An 11,158-nucleotide genomic window follows, 5' to 3' on the forward strand; every position below is an offset into this window, starting at 1 on the left:
TTGAGTATGTGTTGTCTATTCATTCTATTCATAGAGTCTATTCATAGAGTTCTGTTTCTCTCTGTGGGCTGTCTTGACACACCACAGGCACACATATATATTTATATACATATTTCCTGTTTCTGCAGACTAATCGAACTCTTTTGTTTCTCTTTGTATTCATAGTCTATAAACCCTCTTTAATTCTGCTAAATCTTGATCTAAAAACAATACACCTTTATTTCACACACACTTTTAAATTGAGCTCTTTCAGACATCAGGAATCATCACACACACTGCCTTTTCTCTCAAACACTCAAACTTCCTTTGTAGTGTTATACATTCTTTTTCCTTTATTATTTTTGTGCAGATCACACCCAGTCACTCAAAACCTACTACTCACAGCATTTACACAGTTAAAATCACTCAAAATATGCTTTCATACGAGTATTTCAGACATGCTTTTCAAGATATATAGAGGTCACTCACTGTACATCCACAGTACTGAATTCAAACTCTATTTATACAATTGTAGTGAGCAAAACCAGCATCTCCATGCGCGTCACCGCTCCTCATTAGCTTGGTAGTGTCCACATATTTATTTATTGGACAGGTCCGATACCGATACTTTTCAATAAATAAGGTGGATGCGTCATTGAATTGCTAAATATTGATTAATATTCATGATCTTAAGTGTTTTTTGTGTTTGTTTCCTTTTTATTTTAATTAGTTAAAACCCAGGACATAATTAGGACAAAGTTTATAATTAAATGGAAAATGAATATTATCAATTTTTTTTTAGAAAAATCTTAAATAAAAAGTGCACGCAAACCAAATCACAATAAAAATTCTCAACAATAAAAACAACAACTGCTGAAAATATAAATAACAGGCTCTTGCAGTGCCACTTCCCCTCAACAGGCTTCCTCTAGGAGCCCTAAATAAATTAATTAGCCGCTCTGAAGTCTTCGGGTCCTTGATATTCCAGACCTGAACGATATGGAAACCGCTTTCTTTCAGTCTCGAACAACATTACTCCAACAGACCAAATCACCAGTTAAAGTAAAAAGCAACTCTGGAAATGCCCTTGAGCAAAGCAAATATCCGAGCATATAAGCAGCAGACGTCTTACCACACAGCAAAGCTAAATGCTGTCACATGACGCCTCTACACGAGGATCCCAATGTGCTACACCGAACACACCAAAGTCACATGTGACCTGCACACAGAAGCACAACAACTAGACAATTATAACGCAAATCAAAAGTAGCAACAAACAATCTCAACCCAGTGATCTTTGTCTCCACCCCACAGACAGTCGTGTACCATGTGGTCCTACACCATCAACGCACGCCTACAACTACGCACTCTACACCAACTCAACCAAAGGCCCACCTGCTTCAGGACCATAACTAATGAATGATCTCAACCTGCTCCCAGTTTCCTGCAGAGGTCAGTCCCACTGGTTTATTTTGAGCAACTCCCAATCTGATACACAATACCAACAACAGTAACCTCACTTTACCTGCCGAGTGTTCAGAGGCGCACGGGGCTCAAGGAAACTAAACGCAAACTCGAGAGCGAGCTACCGAACTCCTCAGTGTACCCCACCCAAGATAACCAAACAATTTAATTTATACAGCGACAAATCACAACAAGCCTCAAGGTGCTTTATCTTGTAAGGTAGACCCCACAATAATACATAGTGAATGCACATACTTCGATGGAAGGGCAGCACAGCCACCCAGCTGAAACACACTTAGTAAAAAGAGTTTACTCAATCACAGTGAACACATGAACCATCAGTCACCGAGTACAAAAACTCAAAAATATCCAACATCCAAGTATCCCGTGTGAGGCCCCGTGGAGGTGAAGACGATTTGCTCTTCCTCAGCCTCCCTTGATGATTCACCATAAACTGAACATCTGAATAAAAATATTGTTAAAATATTAAAACATCCAACTCGAGTTAGAACATCATATTTAAGATTTAATTTACTGAGCAGTTCGTACCTTGATGGATGATTGAGCATCCATCAAGACACGTCTGAAAACAATCATCTTCCTCTCCTTCCTCTCGTTGTTTCTCCAGCTGTCTGGGTGGAGGTGCCACATGTCCGGCGAACTCCCGCCTCTGTACGTCTGCTCGCCACGATCCAAAGTTCACAGAAACTGTTTGTTTGCTGAGCTGATTGAACTAAACTGGGACTAAATGCCACTCTAAACTCAGATACAGTTTATGAACTTCCACAGCCTGACTGATGTCTGCAGCATGAACGAACGGTGGTGATGAGGAGGTGAAGACGACGTGTAGGGGTGTAAGCGATCCTGGGACGAGATTATGCTCTGATTTGTTGAGCAGTATCTCCATCTGCAGCACCTAAAAAGGCAACTTGATTTATATTTTGAGGCAGCAAACTGCCTTCAGATTGAACTCATCGTTGACTGAAAGTGTTTGAAAGATGCTCCAGTCCAGCCCACTTTTCTTTATTCTTTAAAATATTAATTTGTTTCTATTCCGTATTCACTCATGTTCATGTTCATGCTGCAGACATCAGTGAAGTCGTGGTTGTGGCTCCAGCTTAGCTTATTTCAGAGAAAGTTTGGAGTAAGAACTATGGAGGACGCAGAGCTGAAGCAAAGTTCAGCAGACAGAAAAACAAGCACTTTGGATGGATTTGTAACAGGGAACTACAAATATGGCTCCCATCGAGCAGCAACAACATGGGTTCATGATAGAAACTGATATCAGCTACTGGAGCTGACACTGGTTCAGCAGACTGACACTAAAACCTGCTGTTCCTTATTTCCTGCCAGGCATGATGTGGTTTATCCCTGCAGAGCAGCAGTATGAAACACAGACGAGTATTTACCAGCTGAAATCACTCTGCTGAATATTTTTACTATGACCTCTGAGTTCACTCTTCCTGGAACTCATGGAGTCTCACTGGTATCAAAAAGGCTCAAATACCTCACTGATAATAACCGACACAAAGCCTTCCAGCCAGTTTCTAAGCCTCAGGACTGTTGGACTCACTCCAGCATCAAATGGCACAACCAGCTATTATACAAACACAAGTGAGACAGAAACGAGGCTGAAAATAGGCAGACAGACGGGTTATTTACTGACCTCAGCCCCAGGTGTGAGCACACTGCTCTTACTCTTTAACTGCTGCTGTTTATTAGAAGGATTTCAGTCTTTTCCATTAGTTCAGTTTAAGGAGCAAATGGAGACGTCGCAACTCTTTACATGAGTCCTGCTTTGACTGTGCAGGCTGTCACACAGGTGTGCTCACTCACCTGATTCAACAACACAAAGCATGCACAATCATTCAGCCACTGATACAGAAGCAACCACGGCAGCTTTCAGAGCACTGAAACAGAAACATCTTTGTTGGAGTTTCAGAAAGAAGCTTCTGAACCGGTGAAGATGCAGAAAGTGTAAAACCGAGTGAACAAGAAGCAGAGTTTGCGTCTGTGACTAAAAATCCCTCAGAGCTGTCTATGCGTTAACGAAGGCACCGTTACTGTGCACGTGTGTGCATCGCTCCTGTTTCAGTGCTTATTAAAGACCGACACGCCAATACAGTCACATTAAAACTGCAGTTTAGCACACGTTCAAACAAACGACCTGTAAATCGCTCAGTGTGTGCACTGCTGAGAGAAGATCACTTCAGGATCAAACGTCTCTGCATCTGCACAGAAATGAGACTGAAAACCTGAAACTCGGTTTCAGTAAAATCCAGGTTTTCCCATCCAAGTAGTAACCGGGCCCGACCCGGCTTAGATCAGCCGAGCTCGGGCGTGCTCAGGTGGTGTGGGCCGTATGCCATGGTTTATTATCGAGGACTCGGCTGTGAACGTGCAGGGTGAGGACTGAGTCAGAGTTCAGTCACAGCCATCCACCCGACACAGTTACACCCCCCGTTTGTGCAGTGTTGGTGAACCTGTGGACTCAGTTATTACTGCAGACGACCTCATTAGATATGAATTTCAGAGCTGTGGGAGAGTCATAATACAACAACCATGCAGGGAATCAAAGTGAGTGATAAATTCACCAAACCGTGAATCTCACAGTGATTAATACTTTAACAAACACCTGACGCTGAAACTGCCTCAGAGCCTGATGTGGACGTGAGGGACACCCTCTGCTACTCAAACAGAGACACCTGTATGTACACCACAGCGCTCACGTTCACCTGTTCCCTTAAAAATATGGAAAACTGAATCAACTATAGAGCTAATAACCAATAATAATATTGATATTTATCAATATTTATTCTGCAAACGTCTCTTTGACCTGAACCATGAACAGGATCTCCACACACCGAGTGGAGGTCTGATGGTGGATGGTGGCTCTGACATGTACTCAAAGTAAGAAAATAAAAGTAGCTCTTTGGAGGATGTTTCTATTTTTGTGCAAAGCTAACTGAACCCTGTGCCTTATGTAATAACAAAATAATATCAGTAGATGGAAAAAGAAACTTTATTTCAGTCTAAATTTTCATTCTAATAAATGTGCTCAGCTTGAGTCAGTTACATAGAACATGAGCTTTTCCTGTTGCCTGTAGAGGGTGACTTTGACTCTAAACAGGAAAATGTGAACAGTCAGAGGTTAAAGTGGATTCAGCAGGTGGGGGAACCTAAAATCAGCTGTAATGTCTCAGTGTGGGAAAATAATCATAACTCACAGTCATTTCTACTGAGAGCTCCAGTGGAGCTAAGTTTTCTTACTGTGCAGGCTGTACACACAGCAGGTGTGCTCGCACCTGAATTCAACCAGATGTGAGCAGATGTTTCATGAGTTGTCCTGGCTGATTTCATCCTCCACACTGACAGTACACTGTGTATGCTGTCTTTATATTAGACAGTCACTCACTGATCTTTACTTTAAACCATCACAGGGCAGCAAACTCACCTGTTCATCCTGCACTAACCTGCAGCCTTTAAATAACACAGTCAGTCTGCCTCAGTTTGTTTAGCAGCAGCTTTATGAACAAACATCATGTGACACGTACAGATTTAACAACATGAGGACTTCCATGTGAGCTTTAAATGAGCATCCTTCCTTTGACTCTAAGCTCTCTGCTTCCTCTCCCGTCCTTCTTTCTTATCTTTCTCCATCTCTGAGTGAACTTAGCTCTCTGTCTTTCCTCTCACTGTCAAATAAGCAGCTGGACCTTTAGCTGTAGCACACTGTGAGACAAACTGCACACACACAGTTTGTGTGTTTGCTGATGTTTGTTGAGCTCATAGAAATGCTGCACTGCTAATGACCTGACACTTGAAAACGTTACTCCCTTTGTGCTCACTCCTTTCTGTACCAGTAGCTAGATGCCGAAGTCGCTTTGATGATTGAAGGCTCACAGTGACGAAATAATAACTCGACTCAAATGTGTTAAAGCAAAAGTAACAAGTCTGTTTTAAAAGTGTGAGGAGTAGAAATTACAGATATTTGTTTAAAAATGTAGGGAGTAGGCGTGGGGAGGGGGAGAAAAGGGTTTGGGGTAACGTTCTGGGGAAACTCAACATGTTGTATGTTTGCTGTGTGCTGTATAAGACAGTTTCCATTTGTTCTAAAAACAAATAAACATTGCATTACAAAAAAAATGCAGGAAATAAAATTAAAAAGTTGTCACAGAAAAACTACTCAGCTAAAGTACAGATACCTGAAAATTCTACAAATACTTGAAGTATTTGTACTTAGTTACTTCCCACCTCTGGATAGATTCCTGTGTCAGTGCTGTTGCAGCTCTGAGAGGCTGAAGCTGGAGGCTGTGTTTCCTCCTGTGAGCAGCAGAGGGCAGCGTTTCACTGAACAGCCCAGCTTCACAGCTTCACCTCTGAGACTCTGCTGTGAGTAGAAACATGTTCAGTTTGTTTCTGCTGGGATGTTTTACTGTCTTCATGCTGAATGGAGCTCCTGGTTCACTCTGTGAGTCACAGTTTGGTCCCTGAGGCTGGTGACCACATCAGAGGGTGACGAGCTCATCAGGGCCCAACATTTGTGTGTTTTCTCTTCTTCTTCATCATGTCTTTTTCTGCTGTGATGCCTGTTCTGCTCTGTTACAGTTTTACTCCTTATGCATGTAAAATGGATGCAATTAAAACACACTGATTTGATCTGAAGTGAAACTAAAGCTAAGAAGCTCTGCAGAAGGCTAAAGTTACCTGACAGCGCCCTCTAGTGGGAGCTTGGTCAAATCATTTGACACAAATTATCAATAAATTATAACAAAAGAAAACAAAGTTAAAATACTGATGAGTAATGTTTAAATTAAGGGAATGAAGATGGATTTTTGTTTGTGATAAATTCTGTTGACGGACTTCATCTAAACTAATGCTAATAATCTGTTTTTTATGCAGCAGAAAAATGTTTGAAAATCAGAAAAATGTGAAACGGAAGAGATTATCATTATTTATATATCTATAATTTATTGTATTTTTGTTTTGGTGAAATCTGATTATAAACGTGTTGCTGGGATATAAAAGTCAGTATGTAAATCAAGCCTTTTCACTCAGTTAATGAGAGTTTGTGTTCCTTCCATTTAATTCAATTATTTGTTGTCATTTATTTATTTTTGGGGACATTTTGTTTGTTTTGTTTGTTGTTGTTTTTTGTAAAAAAACAAAACAAAACAAAAACACCCCAAACAAACCAAAAAACCCCAAATCATTGAAAGACTAACTGTAATAACAGCAGACTCCCCACTAGGGGTCAGTGTTTTACCACATGCAGGCTGAGGCTGAGGTCGGGTGGTACAGAGGTTGCAGGTCCTGCTTTCAGACCTCAGTAATTACATTTACAATACATTTATTGATCATTTTTAAATTTATACATTTAAAATCATATTTTTTTTACCTGCTGTCGCAAATTTCTCACATCTGGGATTAAACAAAAAACATCATATGTGAATCTCCAAAAAGTTGATTCTGTTCATCTGGACATTTTCAGTGGGAGAAACGTTTCATCATCATCCAAGTGACTTCTTCAGTCTCAGCTGACTGCAGGTTTCCCCAATCTTATAAACAGGACATTTGCATAATGACTGAAACCAGCCCACTGAAGGAACAATGGGCTGTGAGGTCAGTTCCTTAATCATAATTATGCAAATTCTCATGACCATTGATCAACAATCACTGACCAAAACCCACTGATCAAAGAACACTGATCAATGGCCATGAGTCCCATTCACAGAGAGTTGGGGAATGGCTGCAATCACAGCATTGTAAGATGGTGACAGATGTACCCTTAGGCCCCCTCCTCGATTCAGAGATGGTCTTTCCCTCTTCACGTAAATGGCCTCCTTGACTCCGCCCTCAAACCAGCGTTCCTCCCTGTCCAGGATGTGTACATTCTCATCATTGAAAGAGTGTCCACTGGCCTGTAGGTGTAAATAGACTGCAGAGTCCTGGCCTGACGAGGTAGCTCTTCTGTGTTGTAGCCAGAGGTTGTTTGGTTTCCCCGATGTATACATCCTGGCAATCCTCCTGGCACTGAACAGCGTACACTATGTTACTCTGTTTGTGTCGGGGAACCCGATCCTTGGGGTGGACCAGTTTTTGGCGCATCATGTTTTGGGGTTTAAAAGCCACAGAGACCAGGTGTTTAGAAAAAATGCGTCTCAGCTGTTCCGATACTCCTGACACATATGGGATCACTACAGGTTTTCGCCTGGGCAGCGGTTGTCCTTCTCTCCTGGATCGGCTGGAGCTTTCTTTAGGTGCCTTCCCAGCTTTGACAAAAGTCCAGCTGGGATAACCACATTTACTCAGGGCCTTCTTGATGTGCTGTTCTTCTGCTTCACTGTTCCAGATGAACAGAATCAACATTTGGAGATTTACTTATCTGGATGAATGAGCATGCATCAAGACATCATATGTGAACATGATGTCATTAATTTAAGATGTTAGATTTATGATTTGAGTATATGATATGTAATATGTCATATATGTACACATAATATGTTATAAATTTTGGGATTCTCTGTGTTTAACTTTAAATAAACAAGCTTTTAGCAGTTGGAGGAAAAGTTAATGTGTTAAACTCGATCACTCGCTCAGTCATTTGGTTTAAAGGACAAGTTAAAGCAGGAGGTTCTGCAGTATCTGGTCCCGAACCAGCAGACTGAGAGACAGCTTTTTCCATCAGGCCATCAGACTGCTGAACACTTCATAGACACCTCACCTTCACTTACCGGAACTTCAACATTATGCGCTCCATACTGCACATATATGCCATTTGTTTTGCACAATATCCAACTGCTGACCTCTGTATATATTTTTTTAAATTTTATTTTATGTATATATATATATATATACATATATATATATATATATATATGTATATGTATATATATATACACACACACAAGCACAGACAGGTATATATACATATTCAGTAAAGCGCATACATTTGTATATTTGTATGTATATTTATTCTTATAATTCCCAGATTCCCATTCTGATATTTTGCTTTGTTCAGATGGTTTTTGTAGTTTGCACGCCTCTGTTGTTGCTTGTGAATTTCACTCACATGTGACGTGACGTCAACAATGATTTGATTTGGTTTAAAACACTTAATTTCTGCTTCAACAGTGACGGCGCTCATCATGATGTCCACGCAGAGATGGATTCAGAGCCGTGCAGGTGTTTACATCATCAGGAACACCTGACACCTTTCCCAGCACGCACACCTCAGCAGACCGGTTTGCTGTTTGCTTTGCAAACACTCGTCATCCTGTTTGCATCTCAAACATTTCCTGCAAACACGTTCAGAGCACATCGTGGAGTCAAACCGATTGTCACATCAGCAGGTAGTTTTCACAGGAGTTACCCCACAAACACGTAGATGGTAGTTTTACCGCTCAGCCATCACCGGGGTGGGGGTGGGGGGTGGGGGTGTGGCGTTGACACCTAAGCTTTCTAATACAACAACTAGAATTTTAAAATTGATACCCATTCATACCGTGGCTCTGCGAGCCGCCCGGGGGGTCGGACTCTTAAAACCTAAAGAATAAAAAAACATTTTGATGGACTCACATTAACGATTTCTGTTTTTCCCGTAGAATCGATTCATTTTTTCTGAACATACTGTTTGGGCTTAAAATTACTTTGGATGAACTGGCTAATGTGTGATTGGTGGAACCAACACCAGAGCGAATATTGTAGGTTCTTCAGCTAATCATGAACCCGAGCTTCATAAACTGAGCTGAGCACGTTCAGGGCTGCCAGGGAGGCTGAATTGGACTCGCCTGGCTCTGCAGCTCTCTGGTGAAGGCTATCCAAAAGCTTCCTGATCTTCTGCTCCTGCTCAGCGAGGGCCTCCTGGAGCTCGAGGATCTTCTCCAGGTAAGAGTCCAGGTGGTTGTTCAGGCCATCATTGGTGAGCCTCGTGTTGTCAGAGATGTTGAGGACATCCGGTGGTTTAAAGCCTCCTGCAGAGGCAAAGCCTGCATCATGACTGAAGACTTTGCTTGTTGCAGACAGATGAGTGAGCTGCTTTTCTTTGACTTTATTAAATATCTTCATCATCAGGAGCAGAAGAAAATACTCATATTAAAGCAGCCCAGCACTGCCTGAGGGTCACATTTATCCAGAAACTATTAGCTCAACCACACAGTCACCGTTTATTTATGAATGAAAACTGTTTCTGTTATATAAACACCGCCGTTCTCCTTCAGCGACCTCTCTTCAGTCACACCTGTCGTGCTGTTTCCGGACTAAATCGTGTTATTTACGCCAGCATCTTTCCTGACTCATCATCGTGTACTTCTCTTGGCACTTTGTTGATCATCAGTATAAATGACAGAACTCTGCATTATATTTGATGCTTTGTGGGAATTTGAGCTGTCTGGTCCATAAATTAAAGCAAGTTTAATGCCACACATATAAGATCACCAAACGTTCCTTCGACTCCATGAATGCTTGGGTCAGAGCATTACAGTTCACACACATCTTAAGGAAAGGATCTCTAACTGTCAAACTGATGACATCGAGCCACACCTGAACCAGAGACAACGTCAGGAGAACCTTACCTGGGCGAGGACAAAATGACTTGAGACATCAGAGGAAGTCAAGAGAGGCACATTAGGATTTGGGGTCATGTGCTGGTGGTTGGTTCGTTGTGTTTGAATCCAAAGTCAATGAAACATCTGTCAGGAGATCTTCGAGCACTTCATGCTTGCATCCACTGATGAGCTTTCTGGAGTTGCTGACTTCCTTGTTCAGCAGGACCTATGAGCTGCTCATACCGTCAGACCTGCGGTCAGATGTTCTTACTGTGTTTGATATTCCAGCAACTCTCCTGAAGCCCACAGAGAGTCTGTGAGACACTCAGGCAACATCCAGGTGAGCTGATAGCCTCCATGCTACGCTTCATATTAAAGGAACCCCAACCAAACACCAAGAGCACTAATATACTTTTCAGAAATGTTTTTGATCCATCTTGTAATAATTTGAGATGCTGGATTTCTATTTTTCACAACCTTGAAGCCATAATCAATAAAGATTTTTTTTTTTTTTTAAAGGTTTCAGATATTTCACCTTATGTGTAATGAGTACAGACACACAAAGACCTGATTAAAAAAATACTTTAAACCTTCATTTTTGTATTCCTGTAAATGCTGCGGCAGCTCTGAACAAACATGTCTGAATGTGTTCGGTGGATCTTATCAGTGTTATCGGTCCTGTGCTGGTCTGTTAGTCACACTGAAGGAAGTCTGACCAGTTCTGTTAATGTTGAAGTGCATCGCAGAGCGGTGACTCCATCCTGTTACACATCAGTGACTCACTGAGCTGCTGAACAAAGACCTTCACTCTGCACTCATCACGTCAACATGCAGGTAAGAAAAAACACCTGAGCAAACGAGCTCGGCGGACTCTTTATGACGGTCCTGCATGCATGACTGTCATAAAGCTGAGGACGACTGCTACAAACCTCCCTCAACACACACACTGAGACTGTCTGCAAATACTGATGCTGCAAGAGGCTCAGACACTCAGATAAATGTCAAATCAACCAATCAGATCACACGAGAGCCGCTCCGTGTCAGGATCTGCATCCCACAATTCAATTCAATTCACAGCTGGAGTGAAACACAGAAACTCAAAGTTGAATTCATGTTCCATCAGTTGCACCGAGTCATCCTGAAGCAGACCATCGCACCACCGCGTCCGC

The sequence above is a fragment of the Oreochromis niloticus genome, linkage group LG4, assembly GCF_001858045.2.
Source record: "Oreochromis niloticus isolate F11D_XX linkage group LG4, O_niloticus_UMD_NMBU, whole genome shotgun sequence".
NCBI lineage: Eukaryota > Metazoa > Chordata > Actinopteri > Cichliformes > Cichlidae > Oreochromis > Oreochromis niloticus.